The sequence below is a fragment of the Mixophyes fleayi genome, chromosome 4 (genome assembly GCF_038048845.1).
Source record: "Mixophyes fleayi isolate aMixFle1 chromosome 4, aMixFle1.hap1, whole genome shotgun sequence".
NCBI classification, from domain to species: domain Eukaryota; kingdom Metazoa; phylum Chordata; class Amphibia; order Anura; family Limnodynastidae; genus Mixophyes; species Mixophyes fleayi.
In genome coordinates this window covers 339535748-339554248 of record NC_134405.1, presented here as the reverse complement: position 1 = coordinate 339554248, position 18501 = coordinate 339535748, and the positions used below count along the sequence as shown (strand labels likewise).

The 18501-nt window shown below is 49.5% G+C and overlaps 1 protein-coding gene across 1 annotated transcript in view; it reads right to left on the bottom strand.

Moving 5' to 3' along the window:
* The window catches only part of LOC142153235 (E3 ubiquitin-protein ligase TRIM11-like), a 33436-nt gene extending 19886 nt beyond the window's left edge, over positions 1 to 13550 (bottom strand). Inside the window, exon 1 of the mRNA XM_075210626.1 lies at positions 13514 to 13550. The gene's annotated coding sequence lies outside the window, so the exon portion shown is untranslated. The remainder of the gene's footprint in view (positions 1 to 13513) is intronic.
* Positions 13551 to 18501: the final 4951 nt, after the last annotated feature.

The window sequence follows — 18501 nt, the reverse complement described above, 5'->3', positions numbered from 1 at the left end:
GATTGCACATTGCATACTCTAGTTAGCGATGATAGGGAATAAATGTGTAAAATGATATTGTCTGTGTAATGTAAATGGACTAGTTTAAACTGGATTCTTGGCGGGAAAATCGGAGTGCATCCCCTGGAGAGCTGACCCCCACCTTTGAATATTTTTGTTTAAACTGGCCTATGACCTGCATTACACTGGACCCTCCTGAAGCCTGGACCTATAGAAGCAAGCAACATCATCTGCATTGTTTTACTGTATTCACTGACTGTATATAAACAGGGGCTCTGGACCTAGTGGACAGTCTACTTGACCACAGCCTTCAGACCTGAATGACCGTACACTGGATCCAGGGCGCCTGCGATAAGTAACGGCTGTATTTATTTTATTCAAATTGTTATTCTGCTATTAAATAACATTGTGCTTTGATAACACATTTCGGTAATCGACAATCGTTATTGGATAGCAACTAGATGTGCATAACAAAAGCGTAGTAGGACATACATATATCTGTGTATATATATATATATATATATATATATATATATATATATATATATATAGTGTTTTAACACTACAGTAATTAGATACAATGGTTCAGAATGTCTAGCAAGCTTTCATCAGGAATATAAATCAAATATATTATTTATCCGCTTTTATACAAAACCCTGAACTACCACATGTGAACGTGGAAAGACACAATTAGCGCGGCTACAGCGTCACTTCCAGCATCACCCGGGTAACCTAGAAGCAATGTGGGCAACCAACCAGCACCCAGACATAGAAATAGTGTCTCTATAGAGTTAAAGAGACCACGCCCCGATTATGAATCAGACGGCACCATATAAACACATTCACCACAGTAAATATACAATGTCCGTTCTGGAGGTCCCCTCGTATTATTATATACACAGACAGAGGGACACTTGCAGCTTGTCTGCTCCATAGGGGTGAAGATAGAAAAATATATGTAGCATGAAACTTATAACGCTCATCATATAATGCCCATTGCAGATTGCTCATTGGGCTTAATGGAAGACTGATGAATAAACCGCTTATAGTGGACCACATACAATACCATCTTTAACCTTTACCAGAGTTAACTTAACAAACTAAAATAACGACACGGAGACTTGAATTGGCGTTTGAAAGGTCAGGAATTTATTAGAGGCGAACCTGCTGGGGAAAAATTGGTGGCCAATATAAACAGACCAATCAGCATCCAGGCCACACCTACCAGTTGTAAATTCCGTCCAAACTAAATTGGACCCGGCTAGGCGTAAAATGCCAAACTCCCCCATTTGGCACATTAGCTTAGGCCCGCCCGCCTAAGCGGAGCCCATTAACCCCGAAGGGCTATTTTAAGTAATTGCCCAATCCCTTTAAGAGAAGAGTGCCTACTACGCCTTCAATGTAACAAAATGGCCGCTGATTGGGCTGCTTACCGCCACAGCTAAGGTTCCCCACCAGGAACCGCAGCCCACCACCAACTGACCTCTCATAGCCAAACAAGAAAACCAAATATCTGCTCTATAAAAGTATGCCATACCCAAATCAGACAAATGTACACCATCGGGCCTATAGTACTGCGTCAACACAGCCCTTATGGAAGGATAACTAATGCAGTCACCACCTATTTCCTGAAAGATCTTCCGAACCGCCCGATTTACCTTCCCACGAGCTTTCTCAATCCGAGCTGGTTTATCCGCCCCTCTCCAATTGCGCCTAGGGATAATATCGGACCATATAAGGTGAACTGTTGGCCAGTGAAATTTAATGGCCCCGACATCAGCTCTTATCTGTTCAATGAGCTCTAAACTGGACCACTTACCCAAGTCGTTCCCCCCAAGGTGAATAATTAGTTCTGAAGGGCGCCCAAATCTACTCTCGGTGTCTTTTAGTATCTTCAACAGAGATGCCCAACGCATACCCCTAACGCCTATCCATCTTATTGACTCTGCTCGGGGAAATTTGCTCAAATCATGAGCAGGGCCGCTCTTACCAGCCCAAAAAACAAATGAATGGCGGACTAGCCAAATATTCCTCCCATCCTGACGTGCACCTGCAACATGAAGTAATAATGCATGTAAATTAGATGACCAAACTTAATATAATTAATACGGAAAACAAAAAATTGCCACATTCGCGCATAACGCAGGGTGACCCATGCAAAGGTAAAACCGGAAACCCCGGGGTGCCACAGCCAATCAGGCCCCCGGAGAAAAGAAATGGCAAAACCCTCCGCGCTCCCTTTCAACAAGGTAAGCAACGCAACGTCATGGGTCAGCCTTACTACCTCTCACTGTCTAAGCCTAGAGCGCCACAGCTGGCCTAATGTACCGTTTAAAACACTTAGACCTCCATCTACCCAAAGCCATAATGCTCTGCTCAGACACTCCTTCTTCTGCTGCTACCGTAGCTGCCCCTATCCTAAATGAATGCGTCCCATAGTCCGCTGCACTCAATCCAAGCTTAACCACGCAACTTTTGAATACTGCTGAAAATTGAAACTTCATAAGGGGAAAACCGTCACTATGTCTAAGCCAATTAACACCGGGAGCAGGAGACCTATCCCTGTACAATCTCGTCAATTCCACTGGACAAACCGCTATATCCTGGTTCCGCTGCAAAGTGACCCACTTCCCTCTACCCAACGAATCAGTCTTTGATCTATGAATTTTACAAGCAATACTCTCCTCCTGAACCACAACATTCCTGTAAAGCAAACCTGAATCAACAGCCGTCCTAGACGAGGCTACCAACTCGCCTATTCTAAAAGCCCCGAAAAAAGCCATAACAAACGCCAGCCGAAACAAGGCTGCCTCAAACTCATCCGTCGCCACAACCATGATAACATTCACCAAGTTCACTAACATTCTCTTATCAATAGGTCTGCGTTTATCTACTAACGGAGGGGAAATTCTAGCCCAACCTCTTAAAACCTTACGCACCAATGCCTGTTTGGTAACATCCCGACTACCTGAAATCTGCATAAAAAACGAAATACCAGCCAAAACGGACATCATATATGTTTTAGATCTGCCCGCCTGAAAACAATGCCACACAAACGCGAGCATGCGCTGTCGCCCCGTCTTACCTCTAGCCTCATCAAATCCACAAAAACCCTCCCAGGACGACCAAGCTTCCCGATATTTCTTCAACGTCCCAGGTGCAACTGACCGCTTAGCAAGATCCTCTACGTCGGCCTTATAATCTGCCAGACAAAATCGGGGCATGAAATACCAGACACATCAGCATGCGGAGCTAACAAACGAAACTTATTCCAATCAAACCTAGACAAAGCATCCGCAATCCCGTTATCCACCCCAGGTACATGCCTTGCCCTGAAAGTAATGTTGAGAGTCAGACACCTAAAAACCAAATGTCTCAATAGCCTCAGAGCCGGCAGGGAGGTGGCCCTCTGGTTATTAATAGCATGGACTACCCCCAAGTTGTCGCACCAGAAAGATATATTCCTATTATGCAGACAAACACCCCATAACTCGATAGCCACAATGATGGGGAACAACTCCAACAGCAAGAGATTCCTTGTGAGACCCTCCTGACGCCAAGTACCTGGCCAAGCTGCTGCGCACCACTTCCCATCCATATAAGCCCCAAACCCGGAAGACCCAGCAGCATCTGTGAACAATTGCAACTCCACGTTATTGGCGCCAGGCAGAGGCCACAAACAAACTCCATTAAAACTCTCTAAGAACAAACGCCACATAGCTAAATCATCCCTAATCTCTTTGGACATTCTCATAAAATGCTTTGCCTTTGTAACACCAGCCGTAGCCCTCTCCAGCTTTCGACAAAACACATTCCCCATGGGAATGACTCTACAGGCAAAATTAAAGAGACCAAGCAGTGACTGCACCTGTCTCAACTGTACTTTACACTCATCCTGAACCGTATCAATAATACCACTCAACTTAGCAACCTTTTCTGCTGGAAGCCTACAACAACCGGCGACCGTGTCAATCTCAATACCTAGGTATGACAACCTCACAGTCGGGCCTTCTGACTTGTCCGCTGCTACCGGAACTCCCATCAACCTAAACAACGCCTGAGCAGAAAACAACAAGTCCTGACATACTGTTGAACCCGCTGGGCCAATAAACAGAAAATCATCAAGGTAGTGGGCCACACTCTGGTGCCCCGACCCGGCCACTACACACCAATGGAGAAAAGTGCTAAAACATTCAAAAAACGCACATGACACTGAACATCCCATAGGTAGACATTTATCCATGTAATACCCATCTGACAACCGAAAACCCATGTACCGAAATGAAGAAGGATGCAAAGGCAACAACCTAAACGCAGACTCAATGTCCAACTTTGCTAACAGCGCCCCCGCGCCACATCCCTGAACCAATGCCAATGCATCCTCAAACGACTGGTAACCAACTGAACATTCAGACTCCGCAATCGCATCATTCACCGATGCACCCTGTGGGTGAGATAAATGCTGGATTAACCGAAACTTCCCCACTGTCACTCACCGGACTGTGAGTACCACTTCCCGTGTATTCAGGAACCGTGGCCGTCCGCCATCCTGAGGGTCTGCGCATGTGCAGCCCTTTCAAGCCTTCAGTACCTGTTGCTTTTTATTGATTGGATGATCAGGCAACCCTCCCTATTTAAACCACCTGTGATCATTACCTGGTTGCCTGATCTTGGAGTCTCATTCCCCATGAGCCTCTGAAGGTGTTCCTGTGTTCCTCGTGTATTCAGCTCCTGCTGATTCCTGTTTACTGCTATTGTGGTTTCCAGACCACTTCAACTCTCCTGTGTTCATCGTGTCTGCACTCAGCTGATTCCTATCCGCTGTCTCTGTTACTTCTACAGAGTTCCTGTTCACTTCAACTCTCCTGTGTTCATCGTGTCTGCACTCAGCTGATTCCTACCCACTGCCTCCGTTGCTTCTACAGAGTTCCTGTTCACTTCAACTCTCCTGTGTTCATCGTGTCAGCGCTCCACTGCTTCCATCTCTACTACTGGATACCAGACCGCCTCAACTCTCCCGTGTTCTTCATGTTTCCAGTTCCACTTTCTACTGCTTCCGGAGTATTGCTTCGTTCATTCTGGATTACCTGCCGTGCGCTGCACCAACCTGATTACCGCTTCCACCCTCCAGTGGTCTCTCCTCCTGCCGGTCTTCAGCCGTTCAGGTATCCCTGCACGTCTCTCTGACAGCCTGCTCTCCTGAACCGCGGTATGCATACTTCCCATTGACTTTGCTTGTGTATTGCATATCCTTCTGGACTGAGTTGTGTTCTCCTCCGGAGCCTATCCACTGAGGCTATTATTACCATTGACTTTGTTTCCCATTGCCTGGATTGTTATTGTGACTTTGTATACTTAAGCAGTGCTGGTCAGTTATCTCTGTATTGTGGATATCATCGTGGGATCAAGTTCAGTGTGCCCCGTGTATACTCTGCATTACATTCATCTCCTCGTGCCCCTCCTCACATATATATAGCAGTGGTACAACTTGCTGACGCAAACCACTGACTCCTGTTCCCTGTGACACCAGTTTCAAGTATCCTCTCACATAAGCAGTGGTACAACTTGCTATACGCAGACCACTGACTTCCCTGTTACCTACCTTCACCTGGATTCCATTCCTTCACCTAGACAGCGGTACAACTTGCTATACGCAGACCGCTGACTCTCACTACCTCCTCGCTACTCCTGGACATTCCACTTCACTATAGCAGTGGTACAACTTGCTATACGCAGACCACTGACTCTCCTCCCGTTTCCTTGTCCATCTGGTTCCTCGTGTACATTCATCTACTCATTACCAGTTGCTGCTAGTCATAGACTTTCCTCGAGCATTCTCTCACCATCTGCTGTTTCTCCTGTTCCGTTGTCACCCTGCTACCAGAGAACCATATTACCAACTGTATTACTCTGGTAAGTCCATCATCTGGTGACATTCTGGGTAAAGACTCCTAGTGCCCGTGACACCACCCCCACTGGGGAAAGAACTAAATCCTGTACTGGGGGAACCGAAAAGGGGCCACACATTCTTCCCAAAGACACCTCTTAACACACTTTCTCGTGCACTACCATTGGCAATTCCGTAGCCGATTTCAAATTCCGGGGCGTACCAGTCTGCACCACACCTGTCACCGGCAATATGAACCCATCATTGAAACCATTCCATAAAAACTCAGCAGCCCTCTTGTCATGGTACCAACCCAACCATTTCCTAAGCTCAACCAATACAATGGGCGATGCCGCCTTACCGAGCCGCGCCTCCAGTGGTGGGTCTATCCGTAGCGGCAGGACCGCTCCTCCTGGGGCACTCTCTCCTTGGGTGACCCCCACCGCATGCCGAACATACATGCCTGAATCTGCAGGCCGCACCTCTCTCACATTGGCCTCCGTTGAAAGCGAAACACCTCCCTCGAAAGGGCTGACCAAACCGCACCGGGGCCTGCCTCTGTCTTGCCACACCCACGTCATTACCAGCCACCCTCGGCTGTGTGACATCCAAACACACCTCCACATCCTTACACCCGAAATCCATTAATGATATTCCATCCTGCTTCCTCCGAAAGGCCTCATCGTACCGCCTCCACATAATACCCCTGGATCGGGTAAACATTCCTTGTATTAAGTAAATGTACTTAATCACGTTCATGTGCTCAGCTGGCCTGGTTTCAAGATAACATGCAGCAAAAACTAGGAAGCCCTCCAACCAACTCTGAAAATTCCTGTATGCTTCCTCTCCCACGCCAGAGCGTGACCGTGCTGCTATTAAGCCATCCTTAGCCCTCTTTGTGATGGCAAACATGTCCACAAAACAACCAGCGCGTATCTTACTGCGCACACTGCTCCTGATATCCCGCAGGACCGCTGTATTAGCACAGCGCACAACATCACCTCCCGAGGTACCACTGTCCTCCCGAGGCTCCCCGCCTCCAACCTCCGCCCTACGGCGGGAACTATGCAACTTCCTTCTCAGTAGCCTCACCAACTTTGCGTCTGCACTCTCAGACCTGGCCGGAACCTTACTCTCCGAGGCTGAAGAACTGAAATCGGAGCTAGAACCAGAACCCCCGCTGGCATGCTCACCGATTACACGGTGTTATGATTCCTAGTAACCTCAGCAAGCAGCCACGGAAGGATAATACAAATGTCTTTATTCCAGCAAAATATATAAACAAGGATTCAGTTCCAGGAACATGCAGGTTTTCATAAACAGGTATAATGAACAGGTATGGCAGGAAGGTACACAGAAATGAATGGTTCCAGGAACATGCAGGTTTTCATAAACCGGTATATAAGTTTTTACCCCAGTCCAGAAGGCACAAGGCTGTTCAGGAAAGTAGATAGAGTCCAGGGATATTGTGAAATAGCATACAGCGGTGGTGAAGTCCAGACAAAATGGTCAGGGCTGGCGGCAAACAACAAATCCAGGAAACAGGCAGAGATCGAGGTCATAAGCAATACAGCAGAGTCCAGTACACGGTCCAAGGTCATACACAGCAAGATCAATCCAAAGGCAGAGAAGGGGAACTGAGCAGGAACAAACGGGAACACAAGCAGCAGCCAGGTAAACAAGGATGAACTGCTCAGAGCACAGCTTGAGGCAGGTACTTAAAGCAGTGCCACAGGTGCAGTTCCAATTAGGTCTCAGGTAAGGAGATTAACTCCTTCAGGCATGCAGAAGAGTCTAGGACAGAACAGCAGCACCTCTGGTGGAATAAGGTACTGCTGCTAGGTACAAATAACAGGCAGAGTTGTAACATAGCCCCCCCTTTAAGGAGCAGATTCCAGATGCTCCATACAAGCTCCCTTCAGGTTTTCCTCCTCTTCTTTTTCTTTTTATGGGATCTTCCTGAAGACACAATTGGGCTCTTCTCCAAAGGAGTACAGAGAAGACCCAATTCCTCAAAAGAAAAAGAAGAATTGCCAAGTTCGTCCACTAAGTCTCTAGCGTCTTCAATGAACTCACTTTCAGAGTCTGAGTCCCAGCCAAGGGTCGGGATAGGACCTTTTATTCTATTAGAGGATGGTGATATGCCCAAAAAGCCAGTCACCAAGGTTGGTGTTTGTTGTGACTGAAGTGGCAAAGCAAGGTTTTTCCCGTTCTTGCTAACCTTCTCCCTAGGTGACCTAGACTGTCTGATGGAAGACACATTCATAGAGGTCTTATGGACAAGAGCAGGAGCTGACGCACAGGCTGGAATGGGAACAGAAAAATCGTGATCAGATGACTCGACTGTGGATGGAGTGTACTTCTGACAAACAGCATTAATAAAGTCCATGGTATTATGAATAATGGGGTCATCAGATTTTAGTAATAAGAAGGCCCAGGTTTGTGGCTCCCCTCTAAAACACATAATGATTGAACCCACTTGGTTAAATTGGTCAACAAAATAATCTGGACATTCTTGAAACTGTTTCATGGAAAGTTCGAGTACTGTAACAAACTGTTTGATGTCTCCATCAAAGAAGGCTGGAGGAGGGTCTGAAGATTCAGAAGCAGCTTTTGAGCGTTCAGACTCAATGGCAGACTCTGGAGAGTCCATAGCTGGGACGGCAGGGCAGGGGTCCCCGACTGGGACGGCAAGCTGAGTACAGTTGACGGGAAGCCTGGATTGGGCATAGCACTCCCACTGGATAGCACTGTGAGATGCCTCAGAGCAGACAGCACTGTGAGATGCCTCAGAGCAGACAGCACTGTGAGATGCCTCAGAGCAGACAGCACTGTGAGATGCCTTAGAGCAGACAGCACTGTGAGATGCCTCAGAGCAGACAGCACTGTGAGAAGCCTCAGAGCAGACAGCACTGTGAGATGCCTCAGAGCAGACAGCACTGTGAGATGCCTCAGAGCAGACAGCACCAAGTGGTAACTCGGGCTGAACCGCGTGGACAGGCAACTCGGGCTGAACCGCGTGGACAGGCAACTCGGGCTGGACCGCATGGACAGGCAACTCGGGCTGGACCGCATGGACAGGCAACTCGGGAACGGACTGTAAGGTCAGCGCCCCCTCTGGAGCGGACTGTAAGGGCAGCGCCCCCTCTGGAGCGGACTGTAAGGGCAGCGCCCCCTCTGGAGCGGACTGTAAGGGCAGCGCCCCCTCTGGAGCGGACTGTAAGGGCAGCGCCCCCTCTGGAGCGGACTGTAAGGGCAGCGCCCCCTCTGGAGCGGACTGTAAGGGCAGCGCCCCCTCTGGAGCGGACTGTAAGGGCAGCGCCCCCTCTGGAGCAGACTGTAAGGGCAGCGCCCCCTCTGGAGCAGACTGTAAGGGCAGCGCCCCCTCTGGAGCAGACTGTAAGGGCAGCGCCCCCTCTGGAGCAGACTGTAAGACTCGGGAGTAGAGGCAGCGCTGAAGACTCAGGAGTAGAGGCAGCGGACTCAGGACCGGACACAGCGGACTCAGGACCGGACACAGCGGACTCAGGACCGGACACAGCGGACTCAGGACCGGACACAGCGGACTCAGGACCGGACACAGCGGACTCAGGACCGGACACAGCGGACTCAGGACCGGACACAGCGGACTCAGGACCGGACACAGCAGCAGGAGACTCAGGACCGGACACAGCAGCAGGAGACTCAGGACCGGACACAGCAGCAGGAGACTCAGGACCGGACACAGCAGCAGGAGACTCAGGACCGGACACAGCAGCAGGAGACTCAGGACCGGACACAGCAGCAGGAGACTCAGGACCGGACACAGCAGCAGGAGACTCAGGACCGGACACAGCAGCAGGAGACTCAGGACCGGACACAGCAGCAGGAGACTCAAAGCTGGAGGCAGATGATGTGACCTCAGAGCTGGAGGCAGATGATGTGACCTCAGAGCTGGAGGCAGATGATGTGACCTCAGAGCTGGAGGCAGATGATGTGACCTCAGAGCTGGAGGCAGATGATGTGACCTCAGAGCTGGAGGCAGATGATGTGACCTCAGAGCTGGAGGCAGATGATGTGACCTCAGAGCTGGAGGCAGATGATGTGACCTCAGAGCTGGAGGCAGATGATGTGACCTCAGACTCAGAGCTGGAGGCAGATGATGTGACCTCAGACTCAGAGCTGGAGGCAGATGATGTGACCTCAGACTCAGAGCTGGAGGCAGATGATGTGACTTCAGACTCAGAGCTGGAGGCAGATGATGTGACCTCAGAGCTGGAGGCAGATGATGTGACCTCAGACTCAGAGCTGGAGGCAGATGATGTGACTTCAGACTCAGAGCTGGAGGCAGATGATGTGACCTCAGAGCTGGAGGCAGATGATGTGACCTCAGAGCTGGATACAGAGGCTGGCACCTCGGCACAGGAGACAGAGGCTGGAGCTGGCAGATTGGGTCTCTTCCCAGAGAACAGAAATGGTGGAGTATAAATAATTTTGGAATGCGGAGAGGAAATAACAGGAGATGGTTCAGTAGGCTGACGTGGTCTACGGACAGGACAGTCCTGCAAGAAATGTGCATTGCTGGCACAGTAGAGACATAACTTGTATGTTATCCTACGCCGCCGTTCCTCTTCGGTCAGATGGGGGCGTGGACCACCTGTGTACTGGGAATTTGTTACCCCATAGTTCATAGAAAACAGCAAATTTGTAGATGTATTTTTAAGAGGTGCTGTTTGCACAGGTTCATCAGCAGAGAAGGTGGATTTAGACAGATCAGCAGCTTCTGAATTAGGAGAGACAGAATCTGACAGTCTCCTTAGCGGGTCCAAAAGCAAAGTGGAAAATTTAGCCAGCTGGGAACGTAGCAATATAATGTCCATCTGTAAAGTTTGTAGCAGTGGCAATTCCAAGACTGGTGAAACAGACATGTTGCAAACACAAATGAAAACTTGATTGCAGAAAAAGGTCCCAGAATAAAACAAAACTTTCACCTGACTCCAAAGCTGTTTTGTGGGCTGGTTTTACTGTCCCAGTTCAAATACAAAAATACTAGGAATCACAGGACTAAGCAGAGGGCGTGCAATCAGCAGGCCTAAATAGTATGGCAGTTCATCATGTTATGATTCCTAGTAACCTCAGCAAGCAGCCACGGAAGGATAATACAAATGTCTTTATTCCAGCAAAATATATAAACAAGGATTCAGTTCCAGGAACATGCAGGTTTTCATAAACAGGTATAATGAACAGGTATGGCAGGAAGGTACACAGAAATGAATGGTTCCAGGAACATGCAGGTTTTCATAAACCGGTATATAAGTTTTTACCCCAGTCCAGAAGGCACAAGGCTGTTCAGGAAAGTAGATAGAGTCCAGGGATATTGTGAAATAGCATACAGCGGTGGTGAAGTCCAGGCAAAATGGTCAGGGCTGGCGGCAAACAACAAATTCAGGAAACAGGCAGAGATCGAGGTCATAAGCAATACAGCAGAGTCCAGTACACGGTCCAAGGTCATACACAGCAAGATCAATCCAAAGGCAGAGAAGGGGAACTGAGCAGGAACAAACGGGAACACAAGCAGCAGCCAGGTAAACAAGGATGAACTGCTCAGAGCACAGCTTGAGGCAGGTACTTAAAGCAGTGCCACAGGTGCAGTTCCAATTAGGTCTCAGGTAAGGAGATTAACTCCTTCAGGCATGCAGAAGAGTCTAGGACAGAACAGCAGCACCTCTGGTGGAATAAGGTACTGCTGCTAGGTACAAATAACAGGCAGAGTTGTAACACACGGCCACCTCCTTCCACACTAGATGATGGGCCCACCGTGGCCGATGATGCGGCTTCCGCAGAAGAAGCGCGCCCAGATCTCCGACCCGATCTCACACGCCCCGGCAAACCTGCAGACGGGGAAACAGAAGAAGAACCCTCCGGCCTAGGACCCCCGGCTCCCCCGCTCACCGGCAGTGCTAAACTCTGATGTCTAAAACTCTGGCTAGATGCCATTACCGCACCGGTCTGCCGACTCCGTGTACTTGGCGTCGGCATGCAAGGAACAACCCGAGGGCCCGCCGGGGAGGATGCTGAACCCTGCCCCGAAACCAGCCCCCCAGTCATCAGCCGCACGTCGTTATGCCCTAGCAGCACTGACGGTGAGGAAACGGGAACCTGAGGACCCTCCAATCCTGCCGCCCCGAGGTTGACGGCCCCTGTGGAAGAAGCACTTGGGGTGACAACATTTCCCGGAAAGCCGGGACCAGAGAAATACGGCCCATAAGCAGATGGAGGGGGAAAATAAGATGGGAAGAATCCCCAAGGTGGGTATGAGAATGGAAAAGGAAAAACCTGAAACCCTTGACCTTGTGGCCCCCTGTCCGGACTAACCCCTTGCCAAGGCACCTGACCCGGCCCATATCTCATTGCCCATGGAGGGTAAAACCCAGCCCCAGGAGGGGCAGGCATCGCTGCGGGCCCTACAGCGGCCTCAGGGTTGCACCTAGGGGGAAAAGACATGGGACCCCCCGCATAAGGAATGCCCGACCCCGTCGTACAAACTGTAGTGAAACACTGTGTAGCAGAAACTGCCGCACTTGTAGGAGGAACATGAAAAGGAAAAGAAATGGGACTAGGGTAACGGGAAAAAGGGGGGGGGGGGAATGCAGGGATAGAAATCCCAGGAGGAAAGGATGCCCCAGGGAGGGCAGGGGAAGGGAAAGTAGGGAGGAGGAACTGCTGGGACTGGTATGGTGAAGAAAGGGGAACTTGAACAGGGCTGGACATGACAGGAGGGGGGGCAAGGGGGGTAGGGACACTAGCTGCTGGAGGGGGGGAACAGACCAGGGAACTAGCTGTGATTGCCTGGGATAAAACTGCAGCCGGAGATAGCTGACAGCCCAGAGATATGTGGGAAGGAGGGGGTTCTGACACCTCAACAGACCCCTCCTGTGAAACTGCAGAGCCTGCAGCATCTCCCCCCTCCGCACTAAGGACCACCGGGTCCCCGGCGGGGGGAGGATCAACAGAGACCCCCAGTGCGTTGGTGACAGTGGGAGGAAAGGCGGCCGCTCCGGGAGCGCCCGCTACTAAGATGGCCGCCGGAACCTCCACACCGGACTGCGCATGCGCGGCCAGAAGCGCGTGTCCGTGTCCGTGCGCTCGCCACCGCGCATGCGCAGAAGCTTTTTCCGCCGCCGCTACGGCGGCAGAGGGACCCTGCCTACCCGATACCGCGGAGGGGGGGGGAGTAGCAGGAACATCCTGCGGCGAGTCCCGGAGCTGGGCCCGCCGCTTAGAAAGGGGAGCAGGGCGGATGGCAGCCGCGAAGGGGGACGCGGACACGCTTGGCCCGGAGCATGGTGGAGCACAGGGGAAAAAAAAGAATAAAGGGGGGGAGGGAAAGAAGGGAAAATAACACTAAGGGAACCCGGAGAAGGAAAAATAGGACAAGGAAGGAATGGAGAAGGGAACAGGGACAAAACCAGAGGAACTAAATAAAAATAAGGGGAAAGAAAAACACAGACACAGAATGACAAAGCACACAGAATAAACAGCTACAAAAAACAGCAAAACACAGCATATAACAGTATCAAACAGTCAAAAAACAGTAAGGCATGGTATAATGCAGTGAAAAAACAGATTCTTTATAGCAATACTCACCAGGACAGCAGAGCATCTACTCACTTGAACAAGTCTATCCGGCAAGAGGAAGTCACATCCTTTTCCTATATGTTATAAGCCTTCTCTGGAAAACTAAACCCCTCCCCTTCCGGCTCTACTGATTGGATAACTCAGGTTTCTACCACAACCCAGATAAGTTAACTCCTGGTATGCCTGTACTTTTTCTTCTGACTGCCCCCTCAGCGTTTATATCACCTTGGTCTCATTCGATCCCTCTGTTGTATTAGCTCTGTGTTTTTTATACTGTCTGGTACCTACATAATAGATTCCGCCTGGACATAGGATGATGTATAGTACAACTTGTATGGTGACAAAATGTTTGAGACTATTTCCGTATTTGGATGCAGGGACTGATTAAGGGCTCAGGCCGCCCTAGGGTTTTATTTCATGCCAGGCTAATATGCGGTGGGCAAAAACTAACTTAATTTAAAATCCGGCTTCCTTCACCCCCCAACAATGTTTATGTTCCCGTGTTTTTCAAAACTCCGCTCCACTCGCCTTTAACAAGAGTCACGTCAATCTTTATCACTCATTTTATTTTCATTGAAATCAGAACTATGTAGCGGAATGGAGAAGGGAACGAGCGCTACTGGGGGTGGAGACGTTAAGGGGGAGGGGCTGTTACGCCTGTATCTGTCACCATCCTTGTCTTTCCTACTCACTTATCCTCAAACGCCCGCCCCAGGGATTACTCACTGTCTTCAGCCTTTGCCATGGGAATATGTCAACATTAAAACCTTACTACATTTTTCTTTCATGTTTTCTTTGTACTTTAGAGAAAACTATTGTCTGATATTTTAAAATATATTTCAGTTTATACCTCTCCCAGTCACAATTTTGTGCCCACCTTCCTGCCCCAAAAGCCTTGCGAGGGCAGCCTAGTCAGCCTATTGGATAATCAGTCTCTCAATAACGGCAAATCTCGCCATTCAGACACTTGTAACATCCAGGTGGTTTCTTGGTAAAATCAAAATTCTCCTTGAGGCTATTAAATGCTGTTATATTCGTGTGTGCAACTAAATCTCTGATGTCTCTCCCTCTTCTGAAACAGACCATGGGAGTCTTATTTTTAAAGCATGCTAGGTCTCTATCCGTGATAACCCCAGGCCTCCACTGGCTTTCTGTATAATTGGGCTAGCTGTAGTATAATTGTTTGCCCAGCGGATGCAATTGTGTCCTTTATCTTATTTACTACCAAATAATAACTTATTCCTTAGTATTTTAACATCTTGGATTTTTGCTCCTGGAGCTGTTTCGCAGGGTATGTCCTAGGAATGAATTTTGAACTACAATGTCCAGCTGTTCATTATTTAAATTACGGTCACTACTTATCCTTACTAACCTGAAAATTTGGGAACACTCTGGGATCCTAGAAGTGTGTTACTTTCTGTAGATGTGATGATAGTATTGACCTGACTTTTGATTTTAACATCTAGGTAGTAAGTTTCCAAGGACAAGTAATTATTTCTAAATGCAATTGCGGTATCAGATTGATTCATGTCTTCCAGAAGTTTAACAAAAACATCTTCTTTTCCCATTGAAAACATGACGAAATAATCATATATGAAGTGTAAGGAAGCAATTATTATTATTATTATTATTATCCTTTATTTGTTAGGCGCCACAAGATTTCCGCAGCGCCGTACACAGTACAAACAGTAGACAATACAGGGTGAAACAGTACAGAACAATAAACAAAAATACCAATACTTCAGAAACTCCAGGCAGGCTGCTGCAATAAGCATGGAGCAGAAGAACAGGTGAGGAGACAGGAGGGAAGAGGGCCCTGCTCATTCGAGCTTACATCCTAAGGGAGGGTTGACAGACCAGGCACAAGAGGAGCCGGTTGAGGCAATGGGAGAGAGGGGAGAATGAGCGGAGGAGAAAGGGGTTAAGTGGATGGTTGGTAGGCTTTGAGAAAGAGGTGAGTTTTGAGTGCACGTTTGAAGGAGCACAGAGTGGGAGAGAGGCGGTTTGAGCGAGGGAGGTCATTCCAGTGAAGGGGGGCTGCACGGGAAAAGTCCTGGATTCTGGAATGGGAAGAGGTGATCAGAGTGGAGGAGAGGCGACGGTCATTGGCCGAGCGCAGGGAGCGGGCGGGAGTGTGAATGGAGAGGAGGTTGGAGATATAAGGGGCAGTAGAGTGGGAGAGCGCCTTGTAAGTGGTGGTGAGGAGTTTGAAAAGAATTCTGTAGGGGAAGGGGAGCCAGTGAAGGGCAAGGCAGAGAGGGGAGGAAGAGGAGGAGCGGCGTGAGAGGTAGATGAGTCTTGCGGCCGCGTTGAGAATAGAGCGGAGGGGGGAGAGACGAGAGTGGGGGAGGCCGGTGAGGAGGAGGTTGCAGTAATCCAGGCGGGAGATGATGAGTGCGTGTATGATGGTTTTGGTGGCCTCCTGAGAGAGAAAGGGACGGATGCGGGCGATGTTGCGAAGTTGGAAGCAACAGGCTTGGGCAAGGGAATGAATGTGGGGGGCAAAAGAGAGAGAGGAGTCAAGGGTGACACCCAAGCAGCGGAGTTGGGTGACGGAGGAGATGGTAGTGTTGTTAACGACAATGGAGAGGTCATGGTGGGATGGGTGGTTGGGAGGAGGAAAGACAATGAGTTCAGTTTTGGAAATGTTGATTTTGAGAAAGCGCTCCGACATCCAGGAGGAGATGGCGGAGAGGCAGTCAGATACCTGAGCGAGGAGGGTGGGGGAAAGATCAGGTGAAGAGATGTAGAGTTGGATGTCGTCAGCATAGAGGTGATACTGAAGACCAAAGGAGGAGATGAGAGCGCCAAGTGAGGAAGTATAGAGCGAGAAGAGTAAAGGACCGAGAACAGAGCCCTGCGGGACTCCAACAGGGAGAGGGTGGGGGGAGGAGGAGGAGCCAGATGTAGATACAGAGAAGGAGCGGTTAGCAAGGTATGAGGTGAACCAGGCAAGGACAGATCCAGAGAGGCCAAGAGAGAGAAGGGTTTGCAGCAGGAGGGGGTGGTCCACTGTGTCAAAGGCTGCGGAGAGGTCGAGGAGAATAAGTATAGAGAAGTGACCCTTGGACTTGGCCGTTAGGAGATCATTAGTAACCTTGGCCAGGGCAGTTTCGGTGGAGTGGAGGGGACGGTAGCCGGATTGTAGAGGGTCAAGGAGGGAATAGTCAGAGAGATGTTTGTCGAGGCGGCTGCAGACAATCCGCTCGAGAAGTTTGGAGGCGAAGGGGAGTAGTGAGACAGGGCGATAGTTAGCAAGAGAGGTGGGGTCGAGATTGGGGTTTTTCAAGATAGGGGAGATAAGAGCGTGTTTAAAAGAGGAGGGGACAAAACCAGAGGAGAGTGATAAGTTGAAGAGGTGAGCGAGGTAAGAACAGGCAGTGGGAGAGAGAGAGCGAAGGAGGTGAGAGGGGATGGGGTCGAGAGGACAGGTAGAGGGTGGGGAGGAGAGAATAAGGGAGCTGACTTCATCACCTGTAGTGGGGCAAAAGGAACACCAGAGTTGGTTGTTGGGGGGAGGTGAAGCAATGAGGGTGGCGGGGGAAGGGGAGGAGGAGGTGTTCAGTCTGATGGCCTCAATTTTGGATGAGAAAAAGGTGGCGAAGTCAGAAGCGGAGAGGGAGGGCGGGACAGAGGGGGGGGGGAGAGAGTAGGGAGTTAAAGGTTGCAAAGAGGCGGCGGGGATGGGAGGACTGAGAAGAAATGAGGGACTTAAAGAAGGTTTGTTTAGCGAGGGAGAGGGCAGAGCAGAAAGAGGAGAGGATGAATTTGAAGTGAAGGAAGTCAGCTAGGGAACGAGATTTTCTCCAGAGGCGTTCGGCAGTGCGAGAGCACTTTTGGAGGAAGCGGGTGAGTTTGGAGTGCCATGGTTGGGGGATAAGGCGGCGTCGGCGGATAGAGGAGGCCGGGGCGACCGCGTCAAGGGCAGTAGTGAGGGAGAGGTTATAGAGAGAGGACGCCTGGTCGGGACAGGCGAGAGAGGGAAGGGGTGATAGGAGAGTTTCAATGGAGGAGGAGAAAGAGGTAGGGTCGATAGCGTCCAGGTTGTGCCTAGTGATCAATTGAAAGCAATCAATTGAAACAGGAAGGCTATCCAAACCTGGAGGCTCCATCAGAAACCTTTCCATCTTGTCTCTGTTAAGCTCCTTGTCTTAGAGGATAAAGGATCTGACAACACCGAGGATGCTCATCATGGAGAGCACCTACTCATCCAACAGATCTCTGATTTCTCGCTTAGAGATGACCATTTTCCTGCTGCTCTGGTAGGGATCAGGCGAGTGGTACTGACCATAATCCCTTTCCAGAACCAAGGAAGCATACCAGTCATACTGACGTTCCTTCGTCTGAAGACCGTCACCCGGGAAATTTCCCACCATCTCCCTGCTCAGAGATCAGGAAACCAAGTTTCTCTCTCAAGGCAGAGTAGGTGTAATTCTCTTCCTACATATCTCCCTCTACTCAGACTTACTCCCACCCACCTCTAAAAGGGAGTCCTGCAATTGAAAGAAGTACATGAGGAACGGTCTAATCTCATCCTACTTTAGAAGTTTTGAGTTCAAGCGCCAAAGGCCCCTGATCTTCTGATGGGTTTCCGAGGCTTTCGAGGTCACACAGAGACAAACGTGAGAACACCATAGCCTTCAGCATAGGTGCCAAAGTCTCTTTAACCAAAAACCTATATAGCTTAGAACTACACCTAGCTCTATAATAGGTGAAACCCTTGTGGTCTGCAGAATGACGAACATATACATCCACCAGTCCTGCCTGTCTTACCATTCTAACTAAAAAATTGAAATCACAGCCCAGGGTAGTCCTCATATCTTTCGGCCTAATGATGGTGTTAAAATCACTACTAAAACTATCTGTTGGCCCATAAAAAGGAAATACTTTATCTCCCTTAAGAGACCCTTTTAGTTTATGGACATTAATAGACATTAATAAGTTTCAAGTCATGACCCTTCAGGTTGACATCCAAAACCGTTCACCTACCTACTTCC